The following is a 16214-nucleotide window of genomic DNA, read 5'->3' as shown; positions in this document are numbered from 1 at the left end:
TATTCTTTAAAATATATGTAAGTATATAAATTTCCTTGCATATACACACAGAAAAAGCCTGAAAGACTACAGACTAAAATATTAACTGTGATGAAATAAATTGATGGTGGGTAAAATATATTGATGGGGGATAATTTGTAATTTTTTGCTTTCTTCTTTTATATTATCTGAGTTGTTTATAATAAGTCTTCACTTCTTTAAAATACATAAAGATCCTTCTATTAAGAATTTTTTTCCCAAGTAGAAGAGTTGAGAAAAATAACCCAGCTCTCATAATTTTGCAGATAAAAAGTGCCACCATCATGATGACAACCATCATCCATAAGACTTAAATAAGACATAGCTTGTTGGAGCACCTAGAATAGTGTCAGGGACATGGCCCGCACTCAATGAAAATTTTAAAACAATTTTAAAGAGACCATCACATACTCCCAGTCGTTGTGTTGCCAGTTTCTATAAAGGACACAGAGAGGCCCTCACATCCACCTGGCTTGTTCATTAGAAGTGGAGGGTTTTATCTCCAAATCACCCATGACGTCATTTAGGGGATTAACAGAATCAGCAATGAAGCTGAAGTACCCAAAACATGTCATAGCTGCAAACTTGCCTCAATTTACTCAACAGATATATCATCTAAATCCTCTTGGGTAACATGGCTAGCTGTAAATACATCCTCACATATCTACATACACGTTAGTGAAGGGAGGCATTTTTGAAAAAGGTTCACACAAATCAGTCATATACAGCTTCTCTCTGAGCCTGTTATTTAAAAGACCCTCTGGTGAATCCTTTTTTGAAGCAAATAATCAGCCCTTACTTGAACTTCTTAGCAAAACTGGATTTTCCTATCAGGTTTTCTTGAGGGGAAAACAACCCAGAGTTACAATCTGGCAGCTAAAATTCCCCTTCCCTTCAGCGTCTGGGGTTCTGCCCTGTGGACCAACTCCAGCTCACCACCAAGTCTTCTGGCTGGGCTTTTTGTATAAAGGACATACTCCAAATGACATGCTGACTGCACACAGACTGTCTCATTTACCTCCTGTGAGATTGACTCATTTGGGGAAATTTTTTATTATTAGGGATTTGCTACACCTGGAGTAAATCTCTCTAGAAATTTCAGTGTTGTCAGCTTCCTTTATGAAGAGCTAGCAGAGACTTAGGAAGTTGTGGCCTTGGAATAAATATGACTTTGCATCTGGCATCTAATACCCAGCATTTGTTGGTTAAATGAATCTGGGCTGCAAACTCAGAGCTCACCCCAATGGTAGTCAAGTAGGATAACCTGAAAAGCCATTCCTCTTATCCATTTTCTGGAAGGAAACAGACACCAGCTCACAGACATATTAACTATTGTGTTTGCATTTCATTATTCCTAATCTCCCTCAAATGAAAAAATTCCTTTCAAAGCTTTAACACTACCTTTTCAAATTTTATTTATTTATTTACTTTCCTAAGCTGAAGTAGCCATCTCTGTGCCAGTTCTTTTTTTTTTTTTTTCCCTTCTCCTATCTAAAATGGTTCCCTACGTACCTTTTTACTTTTCTTTTCACAGATTCCGACATCTGCATGTAGAGCATTTGTCTAGAGAATGCTTTCTGTACTTTCTGTCTCAACTTCAAAGTCTTCATTCCTCTCCCCAAACCCACATTTGGGCCATGGGAATGTTGACGGTGGAATTAATTTTAAGAGTCAACAGGAGAGATGTGAAAAAGCATCAGTCTCATCTCTTCTTCTCATCACTAGGCAAACATGAAAGACTTACTTTCCATAACTCTCTCCACGTGTGACGCTGCCCAGCAGGCCACCAAAGGCTGGGTCAGCCGACCAAGTCTGTGCTGGAAAATTCACCACGTGGAGGCCCTTCTCCCAGGGCTGGATGACGTGTGGCTCCATCCAGAGTCTACCTTTGTGGATGCCACACAGAACTGCTTGTGAGGGGATTTCTATGTTGTGGGCAGAGTCCTTAGCTGCTCCAAGGAAGAATGCTGTGTCCATTCTATGGGATTTGTCTATATGGCTGAGCACCTATAGGCCCAAGTCCTGAAGCCATAACCTTTGCCAAGCAGGCGATGCCTCCTCTCATGCTACTTGCATCATGAAATGTCTAAGCCATCACATTTTGTACATGGAAAGTTCTTTCCAGCCCCTGGGCCTTTGCACTTGCTCTTCCCTCTGTCAGCAGTACTCTTTGTTAGCTTTTGCTCTGGCTGGTAACTTCTCATTCTTTTGAGTGCAAATGTCACCTCCTCAGAGAAGCCTGCCCTGACCATCCCATTTCAGCTGGCATGCCCTTATTCTCTACCTCACCTGCTTTCATTGCCTTTATGGCTGTTACCATAATCTGGAAAGGTCTTGTCAATATAGTGTATTTGTTTAGGATATGAGGCCTGCACTAGACAACCAGGACCATGAGGGTGAGAAACTTACCTTTTCACGGATGAATTTATAATATTGGGTTGGCCAAAAGTTCATTTGGGTTTTTCATATGATGGAAAAACGCAAATGAACTTTTGGGCCAACCCCATATTTGCATGGTGCCTGGCACATAGGAGGGCTCACTAACTTTGTGTTGAGTGAATAAATGAATGAGGGAACCTAAGGTTGATGTTACATGTTAAAAAGCATAAACTCTGCTTTCCAAGGGGTTGGATATGTTGGTCTGTTTTCTACTCTGCCTTTGTGTGCCAGCGCACTCACTGAGCTATTCTGGTTGTATCTGGAAACCAAAATGTTGCCTCGTGACTTGAAAACACGAAATATAACATTTTGAGTGGAAGAAACATCTCAAATCATGCTGACAGCATTTTCACTATTAGCAGCAAACAAATCAACTATAATTAAAATGCTGTCAAAGTGATTTGAGATTTTTCTCACACTTTCAAAGTTCCATATTTCATGAGTAGATTATCCAGGCCAGAGAATTTATCACCTCCTGGAGTGCCTTTCTTCTAGGAAGCTCAAAGACATCTACAAACACTGCCTTATTAATCCTTACATTAAAACCTGCAGGGAAAATAGGAAAAAACAACACTGTCATGCACAACTTTCCCAACAAAGAAGCTGCCTGAGATCCTAAGAGGCTGTGGAGCAGGTCTGCATGATGCAAAAGTTTCTAGTCAATTCAGGTCCAAAGCCAGGTCACCTGGTCTCCAGCTCAACTGGGACACTCAGCTTTTCTGTAGAAATTACCTAGCTGTCAGGTTGGGTTTTTTAAGAAGTCTTTTCATTTCCTTGAATTTCCCCCTTTCACTGGTGCCACACACACATTTAAGAAGAAGCTGGCATATCAATGGGAAGAACTCCCACTTACTGAGCATTCCTAATGGGCTAGATCCTCGCTCCATTTATTTACTATTTCCTTTAACCCTCACTTAATACACACCAGACCCTGATATGGTAACTGTCCATTCATAGATGTACAGGGTGAAGCTGAGGGAGGCTAACTGACCTGCCCAAAGTCACAAGATGAGGAAAGGTCAGAGGCAGGCTTGGCCCACGCAGTCCCACTCCAGGGCACATTGACATTGCCTCCATCCTTTGTCCTCTGTGCTGAGGAAAGATCAGAGAGCAGTGGGCATGCCAGATTGCCAGAGCACTACAATATTAGAAGGTGCAGATGCAAAGCACCCTTTGCATCTCAGTTAGAGACTTCACAGAATCTCAGTCTTTTAATTTAGCTGTTTTGTTTAACAATGCCAAATTTAATAGACAAATCACCCACAGAAGCAGGGAGTAGATTTGGAATTCGTGGTTTTGAGTCTCATCAGTAGAAATCCAGCTTCTAAGTGTTCAGATGGGATAACATATTAATTTTTGTAAGTGAAGTATTTTTATAAGCACATATATACCCATATGTCAACATATGGCCCGAGTGAGAAAACAGTATCCTGTGTACTTACATGCTTTTAAGTACCATCTAGAGCATACATTTTTAAGCCCGTGAATTTCCAGTAGGGTCCACAGATGAATTTTAGTAGATTGGGGAACCCCTACAATCATATGCAGAAATGTTGTTGGTTTGGGTATGTGCACATTTTCCTAGGGATGGGGTCTGTGACCAGAGAAAAAAAGTTTCAACTGCATAGAAACATATCTGTCTACAAGGGTGTGTATAGTCTGGGAAATGCATAGTCTGTATGTATACTCTTGTTTTGTGGACAGATTCAGCTAGTTTCTGGCACATGCTAGTGTTATGACTTCAGGCATTTCTTTAAGTCTCAGTTTTTTCATCTATAAAATGGAAATAATAATTTCCCCACCTTGTGGGATTGTTGAAAGGTTCATAAAGGTCTACACAGGCCCAATATAGCACTGGATGCCTTAGAAACCGCCTGAGAGGCACTGGCTATTTTCATTATTACTGTTCTACGCAACAGTGTGGGAGACTTGGGGGAGAGAAGAGTTACACACACATGATGCTCTGGAAACTGAACAGGTGACAATGAAATGAAAAGTCATAACTTTAGGGACTGTCTATGCCACCCAACCTCCGTGCTATAGAGGGTAGTTTCTAAACACCCTCCTCCTGTACAAACCCATCCACAGTGCTTCATCACTTGAGCTGGTGAGAATTCTTTTCAGTCTTGTTTCCCAGCCCAGGCTCTGGAACCAGCCAGCCAGGCTGGGTTCAAAAACCAGCCCCGCTGCCCCTCACATGTGCTGGGTCTTGAACAACTAGGCACTGAACCCCCAGATTTGGTGAGTTAATACATGTCAACAGCTCAGCACAGGGCCAGGCACATAGTAAATGCTCAATAAACAAATATTAGTTGTTACTGCTGCTGTCATTATTATTATTATCTGTTGTCTAACTTCATATCCCTGTTATGTCTTATCTAACTCCTTTATTATTTGCTATCTAACCCCACGGACTCACACACTGCATCGGTTTGGGTATTTGCCTTGGTGCCGAGTGCCGTTTTAAAACCGGTAGTTGGCACTTTCATTTTCTTCCTTTATTTCTTCCCACCCCAAAACTCTGATATTTTGAGCTTCTTCACAATCCGCTCAGAGCCCAGGTCACCAGGGCTCTTCAGAAGGGAGGAAATCCGACCACCCAGCAAAGGAAGTATGCAAAGAGAACAACCCAAAAGAAACTGGAGGAATTATTGCAAAAAACCTTGAAGGCAAGAAAATGGAAACTACAAATAACATCTATTTATAATTACTGGTTGTTTTTCCGCAGAAACCCAGGGATGAGGGAAAGGGCCTGCCGGTCTCATTGTTTCTGGCAGAGCAGGCTGCCAAGAACGCCTTGCAACGTGAGGAAGGAGGCCGCTCCAGACAGTGTCTGATAAGTCTCACTGCAGATGAACTTTCAGAGAATCAAGGGCGCACGACAAAGCCTGCGGCGTCTCTCCCCTGACCCTCTGGCCTAGCACCCCTCTCTCCACTGACGGACTCCCCAGCAAGCACATTCCTCAGGCCCCAAGGCCACAAATCTGCTCTGTTCCTGGAGACTGGCTTGGATAGGACGTGTTTGTTTATGTAAGGAAGGATTTTCGAGGCAACCAGTGCCAGTGTGAAGTTTAAGGTTTTGGGGCAGGCTGTTTTCAGCATGACTGTTGAGTGTTTCTTTCTGTCTGTCCTTTGCGTCTATAAAATCCTCATCCTCTGCCATCAGCTTAAAAGACCCCATGCTGGCATTGTGTAATAATACCAGAGTAGAAAGTAGGTAAGAGTTGCCCACAGTTCGTCTCCATTCACCAGCAGACTGGGGCTTGGATGGGAAGGTGAACCCCTTCCAATCCCAAGGGCCAAGGGCCAGAGGCTTGCTGAATTGTTCTAAGCTGGCCTGGGTCAACTGCACATGCCTCAGCTTGCCTCATCTCATAAATGGGTATAGGGACGATGTCTCTGTGCCTCTTAGGGCTGACAGGTAGGGGCAGAAGGTAACTGGAACCCACTGAAAGGAAATCAGAGTGCACCATTCCTGGGTCTGGTGTGCAGGCAGCATCCCTGAACTTGGCCGGGTGAATGGTTCCCTCTGGGATGGGTGCTCACTCACCCTGGCTCCCAGCGGGTCTAATTGTGAGAGTGAATCATAACCTTTCCATCTGTCCGAAAAATGGGAGCCTGCTGGGAACGAGGAGTGCTGAGCTCCAGGGAATCTGTCAGCATCAAAAAAATCCTTTATGTTTTTTCCAGGAACCAAGGGAGCTCTCAAAGGTTTTTCTGTCTTCCTTTGCTGGCTTCCAGCCTCCATAACAAAAGTCAGAAAATACAAAACTTGCCTGAAAAATGTGCCATGCGGAAATCCAAGCAGGGGACAGTCTGAGGAGTAGGTGTGACCGGGCAGGCGTGAGAGTGCTGTCTTTGCATTTCATTTACTTGGAGCTTCAGGTTACAGAGCTCAGAGCTTCTTCCTGGCTCCAGGGGCAAGCTCGTCACTACTGTGCAAAAAGCACTGGGGTGTGGACATGAGGGGCCTACACTAATGTCCAGGCAGGAAGGGACAGCTGCCACGCCGGGTTGGAGATTCTGAAAAGAGCATTCGGTGGCCAGTCAGCTGGGACCGCTTCCGCCTCTCAAACCACCACTGGGTAACAGCTTTCTTCGACAACTGTATTCTGAAGGCCCCGTAGCTGCTGGAGCAAAAGCAGGCCTGTCCACTCAGGGCACATTACAGCGCTCGCCTCTCTGCATCACAGAAGCACATCCCTCTATCCTGAAAGAATCAGCTGCCATTTGTGGGGGAGTAGAAGCTGTGAAGTTCAGAATAACGGGTGCTCTTGGCTGAAGGCTCAGTAAGACCGGGAAGAAATATGGCTAGAAAGGTCACCAGCTTCTACAAGAAGGGGAACCAGATTGCAGGAAGTCTCCTCACAGGATGGGAACAGTGTGAGTCAGACCTTGAAGGACCTTTATCCCACAGTCAGAGCAGGCTGTTTGCTGTGTGCATGGAGGAGTTGGCTGGCTGGGGAGATGGCCATCACACTGCAGTGGCCGGTGGGACCCTCACATCTTGGGAGGGAGCATCAGTGTCAGGGATGAGCTGTGGGGGCCACACAAGCATAAGGGCCTTTATGGGCAGTAGGGCAATGGAGATGCCCAGAAGAAGAGTCAGTACCCTAACAGCAGTCTACCCTGAGGCTAGGACTAAATCCTCTATCTGCTTGGACCTCGCTTTCCCAGCAGATAAGACCAAAAAAAATAATAACAATACTTTCCTACCCTCCTACCGCTCTCAAAGGGATGACGCACAGATAAATCACTTTGAACTTTTAGATGAAAGGTGCTCTATAAACCCGAGGTCTCATCAACTGTAATTGTTACGGTAATTATTTTAATGATAATAATGATGATAATGGGTGGAAGGAGTCGGGTGGGACAAAACCTCCTACCTTAAGACAATGGAACCCCCCCATTAAAACCCACATCACGGATTCCTTCTGCTCCTAGTTCTCAACCCTCTCTTTCAAACTGCCAATTCCTGGGCTGAAATATTATTTACTCCTTTCCTTTCCAATAAAACAATTATTTGTTCCACCGTTTTCCCTCTCACTCACTCTCTGGTGTGTCTGGCTTCGCCCTGACAGCTCAGCCATGGACTGTTTACATGTCTCGCTCACCCTCCAAGACTCCGGTTCAGCTCCATTGACACTAAAGGCAGGAGAATTCTCTCTGTGTGAGGAATCAATTACTTCCGCTGACACTCTATTACTAGCCCTCACATCTTCGGATTCCAGATGAAGAGTGAGGTGTGGGGGAATGGCAGGGAATTTGAAGAGGATGGGGCGGGGCTGGAGGGGACAGGGGAGGAGGTGGATGACAAGGAAGCAGAAGGAAACAATTGACTGAGAGTCAGGCCTCTCAGCTTGTATTTAAAGACACAGAAAGATCACTCTCTCCTTGACTGCCCTGTCGGCATCCGGAGGTGAGCAGATGGCAGGAAGAGGCAAAGAAAGGGTATAAGAGAAAAAAAAAAAAAATCCGTGTCCAGGATATCCTAGGAAATCAGAGAGGCCCCAAATACCTAAGCCTTGGGAAAGCAGATGAGAGCTCTGGGCACAAGGGCACAGGTATCCTAAGGCAGCTGAAGCAGGCTTCAAATCCCAGCCCTACCCTTACTATCCGTGTGATCTCTCTGGGCCTCAGTAAAGCCATCTGTTAAATGGGAATAACAGCAGTCCCAGCCCCAGAGGGTTGTTATGAGAGTAAAATATGGCAAGTTCTTGGTGTAGTAGCACCAGGGACCTGTCGAGAGCTCAATATATATTTGCTGTTATTGTCCAACTGACAATCCCTTCATACCACCTATAAACAAAATGGAGTCCCTAATGGGGCAGAGCTAAAAAATTTATAGAGATTGCTGAGATGCTTGGCTACAAAGCCAGGGGAAAAAGCATATAAAAATCATGTGAATTTTCCTTTACTGTGTTAGAGATTTTTGCGGCCCTTCTAAACCTAAGCCTAGCTCACATTTTTTCTTTCTTCTTCTTTGTCAAGTTTTATTTTGAACCAGCTCACATTTTCAGGGATTTTCTTTCTAGGAAAAAAAAAATTTTATTATGTAAATGAAATACAACCATCTACTCTGCAATCAACTGAGATGAGTTGTGAGGCATAGGTCTTATAATGAAGGACGATTATGGAAGCTCTTTTCTAGAAGGAAAGACAAGGGCACCTAATATATATATATTTTTTTTCCTGGATGATTTATCCAGGCAGAAGTAGAAGAATGGAATTACAATATCTGCTGAGTTTCTCTTATCCAAAGGTTTCAATCGCCCTGCCACTAAAAAGGACAAAACAAAGTGAATACATTGTTTTTCTAAAGGACTCATGACTACCAGAGAACACATGAATCCCCTTTTAGAAAAATCTAATTTCTCTACTTGGTCTATTTCCTTCTCCTCTTTATCCCCTCCACACCCAGAGTTCCCACTGAATTTCTTAAGACAGACTCTCACCCAGTGTAATTAGATGGGAGAATTACACAGAGTTACATGGGATGAGATTCTGGCCCTCTGGGACCTCTGGGGTTCAGAGAATGTGCCAGGGTTGAGAGGCAGAACAAGTGGGATTGTGTACTAGAAAATCTCTAGTGATTTTCTCAATCAGAAGATAAAAACGCATTGTTAGGAAGGACATCCACAGTGAAGCTTGCATTTTGAGAGTTACGATTGCAACATCGCATATTTAAAAACAAACTGCCAAAAATAACTGCTGTCCCAACTGCTCTTTAACCTTGGTAGGCGGAGGAGAACAATCTGCGGTGTGTTTTCCCACTTCTTCAGCAAGCTCAGTTGCTGGGTGGAGTCGCTGGTCAAGGTTGGTGAGTGTGGGGTCGGCTGCCAGCTGAGCTCCAGTCAGCAGACCGCTCCCGTTTATTGCACCATGTACCTGGAGGGGAATCTGTTTCTGTCATTAGCAGGGTTGTTGCAATACAGACAAGTATTGCTGCTCATGGGCTCCTTGGGGGAATCAGAATATTTCTGAGGTTGGGCAGGCAGTAAATCTGTAATAATGTCATGAGTAATCAACCTGAGGGTCTCTCCTGAGTATAAAACACCCTGTTCAACCACAGAGAACCCACTCTCTGCTTGGATTTCCAGAGGCTCAGGCAGAAACCAGCTGAAGCCACACTTCTAACTGGGCATTGGGCCCTTGTGCCCTCTATTCACAGGAAAGAGAAGTATGTTCAGAGGGAGTCTTGTGTAGGAGTACTCTGTGTACGGAGCTTAATCCAGAGTGTTACCTGGACTTCCCCAGGCCAAATCTCACTTTCAGGCATTAAACTGGGGGCGAGGTCCCTGGATAGAGGATATAAGACTGTAGAAGCTCTGACCTGGGAGAGTGGGATAGCAGAGAGTTCCCATCATCTCTGTCTTTCCTGACCTCAACCCCTCCCTGAGATGCTGGAAGTCATGTGGCCAGGAGATAAAATAAAATAGCACTGCCCAGGAATCTCTTCACTGGGAAGGGGGTTTGTATCAACAAGACACAAAGATGGCCTTTCATTACTCTGGTTCCCTTCTTGTCTGGGACATGATGCTCTCTGCCCGGGCCACCGGCCATACCCATGCCCCTCCTTTGCCTGGTTAACTTCTTTAGGATCAGTATAGCCATTGCCTCCTCCAAGCAGCCTTCCCTGATCTCCTCAGCCAACTGGATCCCAGGGCTCATATCATACCCCCAATCAGAATCCATGGTGATGGTGGAGACAATAAAGCATGAGAGTAAACAGCTCAGGTTACAAAAAAGCAGGGTGTTCCAGCTTCAAATCCCTTCTCTGCCACTTTCAAAGAGTGCGACCTTAGGCCAGCTGCTTACTTCTCTGAGCCCAAGTTTCTTCATTTGTCAAATGGGAAGAGTAACAATGACCTCACTGGTTTTTGTGGCCATAGAGGGTAGAGACAAGATACATGTGGTCCATGCCCTTAGAGAACGTACATGCTCAGAACACAGGATGACCACACATGAACAAAACGCAGGCAGATCAAGGCAATATGCAATGATTAGGGAGTTCTGAGTAGGAGGCCCTAGAAGAGCTGGAGGAATCTAGGACTCTTAGGGGGAGGGGAGGGTATTACACAGCAGGGAGTGCTGGAGGGGAGAGGGAGGTGAGTCTGAGCCTCTGCCCTCACAGGGTCTGCGGAAGTAAGGTTGTATGCGGTTGTATGTGGAGGATGCTAATTGAGTGCATGTAATCTTCATTGGCTGGGTGGGGTGGGGTCAGATGATTGAAGTCTGGTACGTTCCCTCTGTTTTCTGTAGTCAACTTGTCAACCTAGGAGAATGCTCTCTTTCTAAGACAGCATTCCCTACTTTGGGAAAACAGACACATCTAAGATTTAGAGGGCTCCTCTGGCCACAGATAAACACAAGAACACTTTGTTTACCAAGCACACTTAGCTAGAGGCCAAATATCCCCAAACCTCAAATATCCAGTATGGGGTCGGGGGATGGTTTCAAAAGAAAAGATGGTGAGCAGCTCAACTACTGCTGAGGACCCCATGCGTTGGTGCTCTTGCACTCTGTCCCCAGGAGAGCACCCCAGTCCTTGCTCTGCTACGAGTGAGGCTGACCAAGGCAAACCAGAATGCTGGCCCTGGACTATACTGGCTTGGGACAAAAGCTAGACCCCAGGACTAAAGAGGTCCCAGTGGACACCAAAACCTCTCGAGGCAAAATCCTACCCAAAATAAAAGGGTGAAAACAGATCAGAGGAGCGCATTTAGAAGCGCTATGACAGCAAGCGTATAGATAGCAAAAATGTCACACACTTCCCCAAAGTACAAAGATGCTGACATGGTCGATAATGTATTGTGTATCGACATAAACAGGAGACCGAAATCTTGCAAAGTAGGCATCACTGACACAGTTTTGCAGATGAAGACACTAAGGCCTGCGAAGTGTAAAAGGTGAACAAAAACTATATATAAGTCTATCTGATCTAAACATGACATTACCCAGCCTCTATTGCAAAAAGTCAAGTTTAGAATTAAAAGCCTGAGTCACTGAGAAAAAGTTAACTCACCTTATTATTTGTTCTGTTTCAGAAGACAAGAAAGTGTGGCACATGACATAGAATGTTTTCAATCAGAGATCTTTCTAAAGAGGAACGTTTGGAGCTTTAAAGCAGGATGTTTTAGAATCTGGAAATTTCAGTGTGGCATGGTAAAGGAGATCTCTTTTGCTGAGCACACACATACAATTATTAGTGTGGGTTTGGGTATGGGTTTTTCACCCTAAGTATTCTCTCAAGTCTTCCTAGTGGTTTTTGTACTTTCTGAAGTGTGTTTTTCAAGACACCATCTGGAAATAACCAGTTCTTAAAAGGACCAGGGGCTTCCCTGGTGGCTCAGATGGTAACGAATCCGCCTGCAGTGGGGGAGACCTGGGTTTGATCCCTGGGTTGGGAAGATTCCCTGGGGGAGGCATGGCAACCCACTCTAGCATTCTTGCCTGAAGAATCTTCATGAACAGAGGAGCCTGGCAGGCCACAGTCCATAGGGTCACAAAGAGTCAGACACGACTGAGTGACTAAGCACAGCACAAATGGACCTAGATTCTTGGTTCTGGCTTCATTTGGGCCTCCACCAGGCCTGTGCAAGTGCTCGTGAATAAGCTTTGTATCATACACAGGTGGGGGTTTTCAAGAATACATCTATTTCAGATCTCAGAAAGGGAAAGAATATTCAAGTTTGCGTGCATGTGTTTCTAAAGCCCTAACATTCAGCTACTTGGCCAATGACTCAAGTGAAAGGCAGTAGCAGGACGTTCTTCCCCACCACAGGGAATGAAGTGGCTTTGCCTTGTTTGCTCAGTCAGCCCTGAGTCCTGCCTTTCCATCTGTCAGCCACCCTGACCCGGCGGGGTCACAGGGGTTTCTGGTTTCTGCTTGCAGTGGGTAACCAGGCCTCAGAGCGGCCTATGGATGCTGGGGGCTTTGATTCCTGAGGATGGCCAGAGGGAGGAGGTGGAGAGTTCACTGCAGACGGGGGCCTTGGATTGCACTGACTCAAGCAAAACCGGGGCTGGTGAGTGAAAGTTTCCAAGCAGACAGCAAGTTTAAATGGAACAAAATTAGCAAGTGACGGTTAGGGGAAAAGGTCTGCCTGTCTGGGGTTTATTCACCAATGGCCTCCGCCTTTAGGTTGTGGATTTCAAGAGATAGAGAGCCAAAAGCTTAGGGGCCAGAGACCAGGCTAATCCTCTCACGGCAGGGCCCACTCCCAGGTCACAGGCCATCTTTGCAGTTAATCCTGCACGAAGGAAGACAGGAAAAACAGAAGACGGCGGGCATGTGACCACTGTCCTTTTTCCACAGGGAGGCTGTTTTTCTGTTTTTTTTTCTGATGTTCTTGCTCAATTCCAGTTTTTTGCAGGGGTATTGCTGCTCTATGCTCTTCTCAGAAGATCTTTGGGAAGTTTTCTCTTGGTGAGTATTTACCCTAAGAACCCTGAATATTCATAGGAAGGACTGATGCTGAAGCTGAAGCTCCAATATTTTGGCCACCTGATATGAAGAGCCAACTCATTGGAAAAGATCCTGATGCTATGAAAGATTGAAGGGAGGAGGAGGAGGGGATGACAGAGGATGAGATGGTTGGATGGCATCACTGACTCGATGGACATGAATTTGAGCACACTCAGGGAGGTAGTGAAGGGCAGGGAAGCCTGGCATGCTGCAGCCCATGCGGTCGCAAAGAGTCGGACATGACTGAGCAACTGAAAAACGACAACAAAAGGACCCTGAGAACCAAATCCAGTTAGAAAGGGCGGGGGAGTAAGAGAGGTAAGCACCGGATGAAGCAGCATGACCCCAACAGAGTCTTGCTGACACTTTGGCACTAGGGCAAAGAGACTCCAGAAAGATCTTTTTCTGACCTCCATGAACTTTTTGGTTCAAGCTGGAAGCAAGGAGTGGAGGAGTGGGGAGAAGAACAGGAAGCTACTTGGTATGGATGATAAGCACCAGAAACTTCAGAATAACCTGTAACTTGCCTGCTTCCCCTACTCCAGCTCCAGTCAGAGATACCATCTTGGATCCTCTGCCACCAGTGGCTTCAGAGACCTGTGCTCGCCCCATCCCTGGGGCTGAGTCCTGAGGGGAAATGGTACCCCACAGCCCCAAACAGGGCAGAAGCATATTTCCCTGGCTTTTCCTGCTTCCAACGTGTTTTAAGCCATGCTCACCAGCTCCTGAGTTTTCCCTTCAAAAACCTGGTTTCTCTCTCTGTGCCACTATGCATATACATGAGATGACCTCTCTGCAATTTCCCTGGGAGATTTGCTGGCATAAGCATAACAGATTTTGGCCCTTATCTGAGAGAGGTGCTTAGTCAAATTTCTCTGAGCTCAGACCCAAGCTCTGAGTACAGCATGCTTCAGTTTGTGCCAACCTTCTGTATCCCAGCCAGAGGCACAGGAAGCTTTATACCTTAGAAAGAAGCTCTTCTAACAGAAATTTTTGGTAACATTCACTGGCAGAGAATTGGCAGCCCTGAGATGCTGTGCAAATATATGCAGGCTGTGCATTTAACTTGGACAAAGAGGAACCAATAAGTTCCCCGGTGTCATCCACTGAGTCAAGAGTGGATCTAGGATTAGAACTCCATCTTATGACTCTTCATCACATGAGGCGTCCATCTGGGAAACCCTCCAGTTTTCAACCAAGACTATCTCTTGTTAGGAAAGAACTGTTATGGAGGTGCAAAGACATCCTAGGATGATAACAATGACACTGCCTCACTGAATCTCCCAATCTAGCTCTGGTTATAGAGAAGCCTTGTCTCCTCCACAAGGAAGTGAGGGCCCAGACTGAGGCCTGTCCTTGGTACACTTCCTGCTAGCTGTGTCCTCTGTCAATTCATCAGTATTCACAGTGCCTTGGTCACAAGGAATGCTCAGACTACTTATTAATCATAAGGGGCCACTGAAAACTCATCAGAGCCATGGCAAGTTCTAGGCACTCATTTAGAGCGAGACATGATCGTTGGTGGGCTTCCCTGGGGGCTCAGTGGTAAAGAATTCATTTGCAATGCAGGTTCAATCCCTGAGTCAGGAAGATCCCCTGGAGAAGGAAATGGTAACCCACCTCCAGTATTTGTGCCAGGATAATCCCATGAACAAAGGAGCCTGGTGGGCTTATAGTCCATGGCCTTGCAAAGAGTCAGATATGACTTAGTAACTTAACAACAACAAGTGATTGTTGGCACATTCTGTCCTTTAGAGAAAACTCTCATTTTTGTTTGAGTGAGGAAAGACTTTAAGGTGGAGCCCACTAGACAAAACAAAGGGCATTCACACTCTTTGACATTATAATACAATGCTGCTCCCCACCTCAGTTTAACTAACAGGGATCTTGATGTTAACATAGCATTTCTTTTTTTGTTTTTGCTTTTTTTCTTGAAATCATCCAAGACTTTTATTCTATATATGATTTTTGTCATAGGCATATATACTGAATAGGGAATAATACCATTCTGAATGGGATTTTATATATGTTTACCTGATAGGAAACTAGAGGGATTACTGCTATAAAATTATAGAAAATGTAGACTAGTTCACAGTCAGTAGGAATTTATATGTGGGTATAACTAGGAAGTTCCCAATGCCAATATTTTATACTTCAATAGCTGGTGGAAAGTAGAACATCTTATTATGTAAGCTTCTGTAGCTACACGTATCCATAGAAAAAAAGAATGCTAAGTTGTGTCTGACTCTTGCGATCCCATGAACTGGTAGCCTACCAGGCTCCTCTGTCAATGGGATCCTCCAGGCACAACACTGGAATGGGTTGCCATTTCCTTACTGTGACCAAAGCAATAAAGAGATAGAGATTACAAAAATTAGAAACTTTGTGAAAAGAAATTCCCTTTGATGAATTTGCTGTATGACTCAGGGAACTGAAACTGGGGCTCAGTAACAACTAGAGGGGTGGGATGGGGAGGGAGGTAGGAGGGAGGTTCAAGTGGGAGGGGACATAGGTAAACCTACGGCTGATTCATGTGGGTGTTTGGTAGAAATTAACACAATACTGTAAAGCAGTTATCCTTCAATTAAAAATTAAAAAAAAAAAAAAAAGAAATTCCCTTTGACGCTCACATGGAAAGGCTAGGTGGAAGAACTGACGGATTCCCTAGAAGAGGCTAGGAAGACGGCATTTCTAAACCACTCACAGATGTCAGTGTCTGCTTGCTGTCTCCTAAAATCACACACTTTTAAAATGGTAGAACCAATGCTGTGAGCCCAGCTGAGTGACCGGGGGTGACTTACTTAATTTCTCTGGGCTTTGGTTTTCTAATCTACAAAATGGAAGTCATAATGATAATGATACCAACTTCTCAGGACCCTTGTGAGAACTGAATGGATTGATATTTGCAAAGAAATTAGAAGAGTGTTTGTTAAATAAATCCAGAATACCAGCTTCTAACCTGTATAGCACAAATTCTGAGAATCAAGGTGGATCTCAGGCCTACCAGTATAGATTTAGATTTTTAACTCTCTTTCTGTAAGGACCAGCTGCTGCTTCATAAAACAACAGCCTGCCTCTCCATGGCTAGATGCAGAGGAAGTCTCCACTTGGCTACTGTTTTATTAAGGAAGCTGCTGGGGTTCCTTCATGTGGGAACAGCAGTAGAAATGGGGAAATCTCCGGGGGGATGCAGGAGACGTGGATTCAATCCCTGGGTCAGGAAGATCCCCTGGAGAAGGAAATGGCAACCCGTTCCTGTATTATTGCCTGGAAAATTCCATGAACAGAG

At 45.0% G+C, this 16214-nt stretch overlaps 1 protein-coding gene across 7 annotated transcripts in view; it reads right to left on the bottom strand.

Moving 5' to 3' along the window:
* Positions 1-16214, bottom strand: part of NRP2 (neuropilin 2) — a 120209-nt gene that overhangs the window by 87982 nt on the left and 16013 nt on the right. The gene's annotated exons all lie outside the window — the stretch shown is intronic.

This window comes from Bos taurus, chromosome 2 (assembly GCF_002263795.3).
Source record: "Bos taurus isolate L1 Dominette 01449 registration number 42190680 breed Hereford chromosome 2, ARS-UCD2.0, whole genome shotgun sequence".
NCBI lineage: Eukaryota > Metazoa > Chordata > Mammalia > Artiodactyla > Bovidae > Bos > Bos taurus.
Note: the sequence above shows the minus strand (reverse complement) of the source record. Positions and strands in the feature narration are given on the sequence as shown.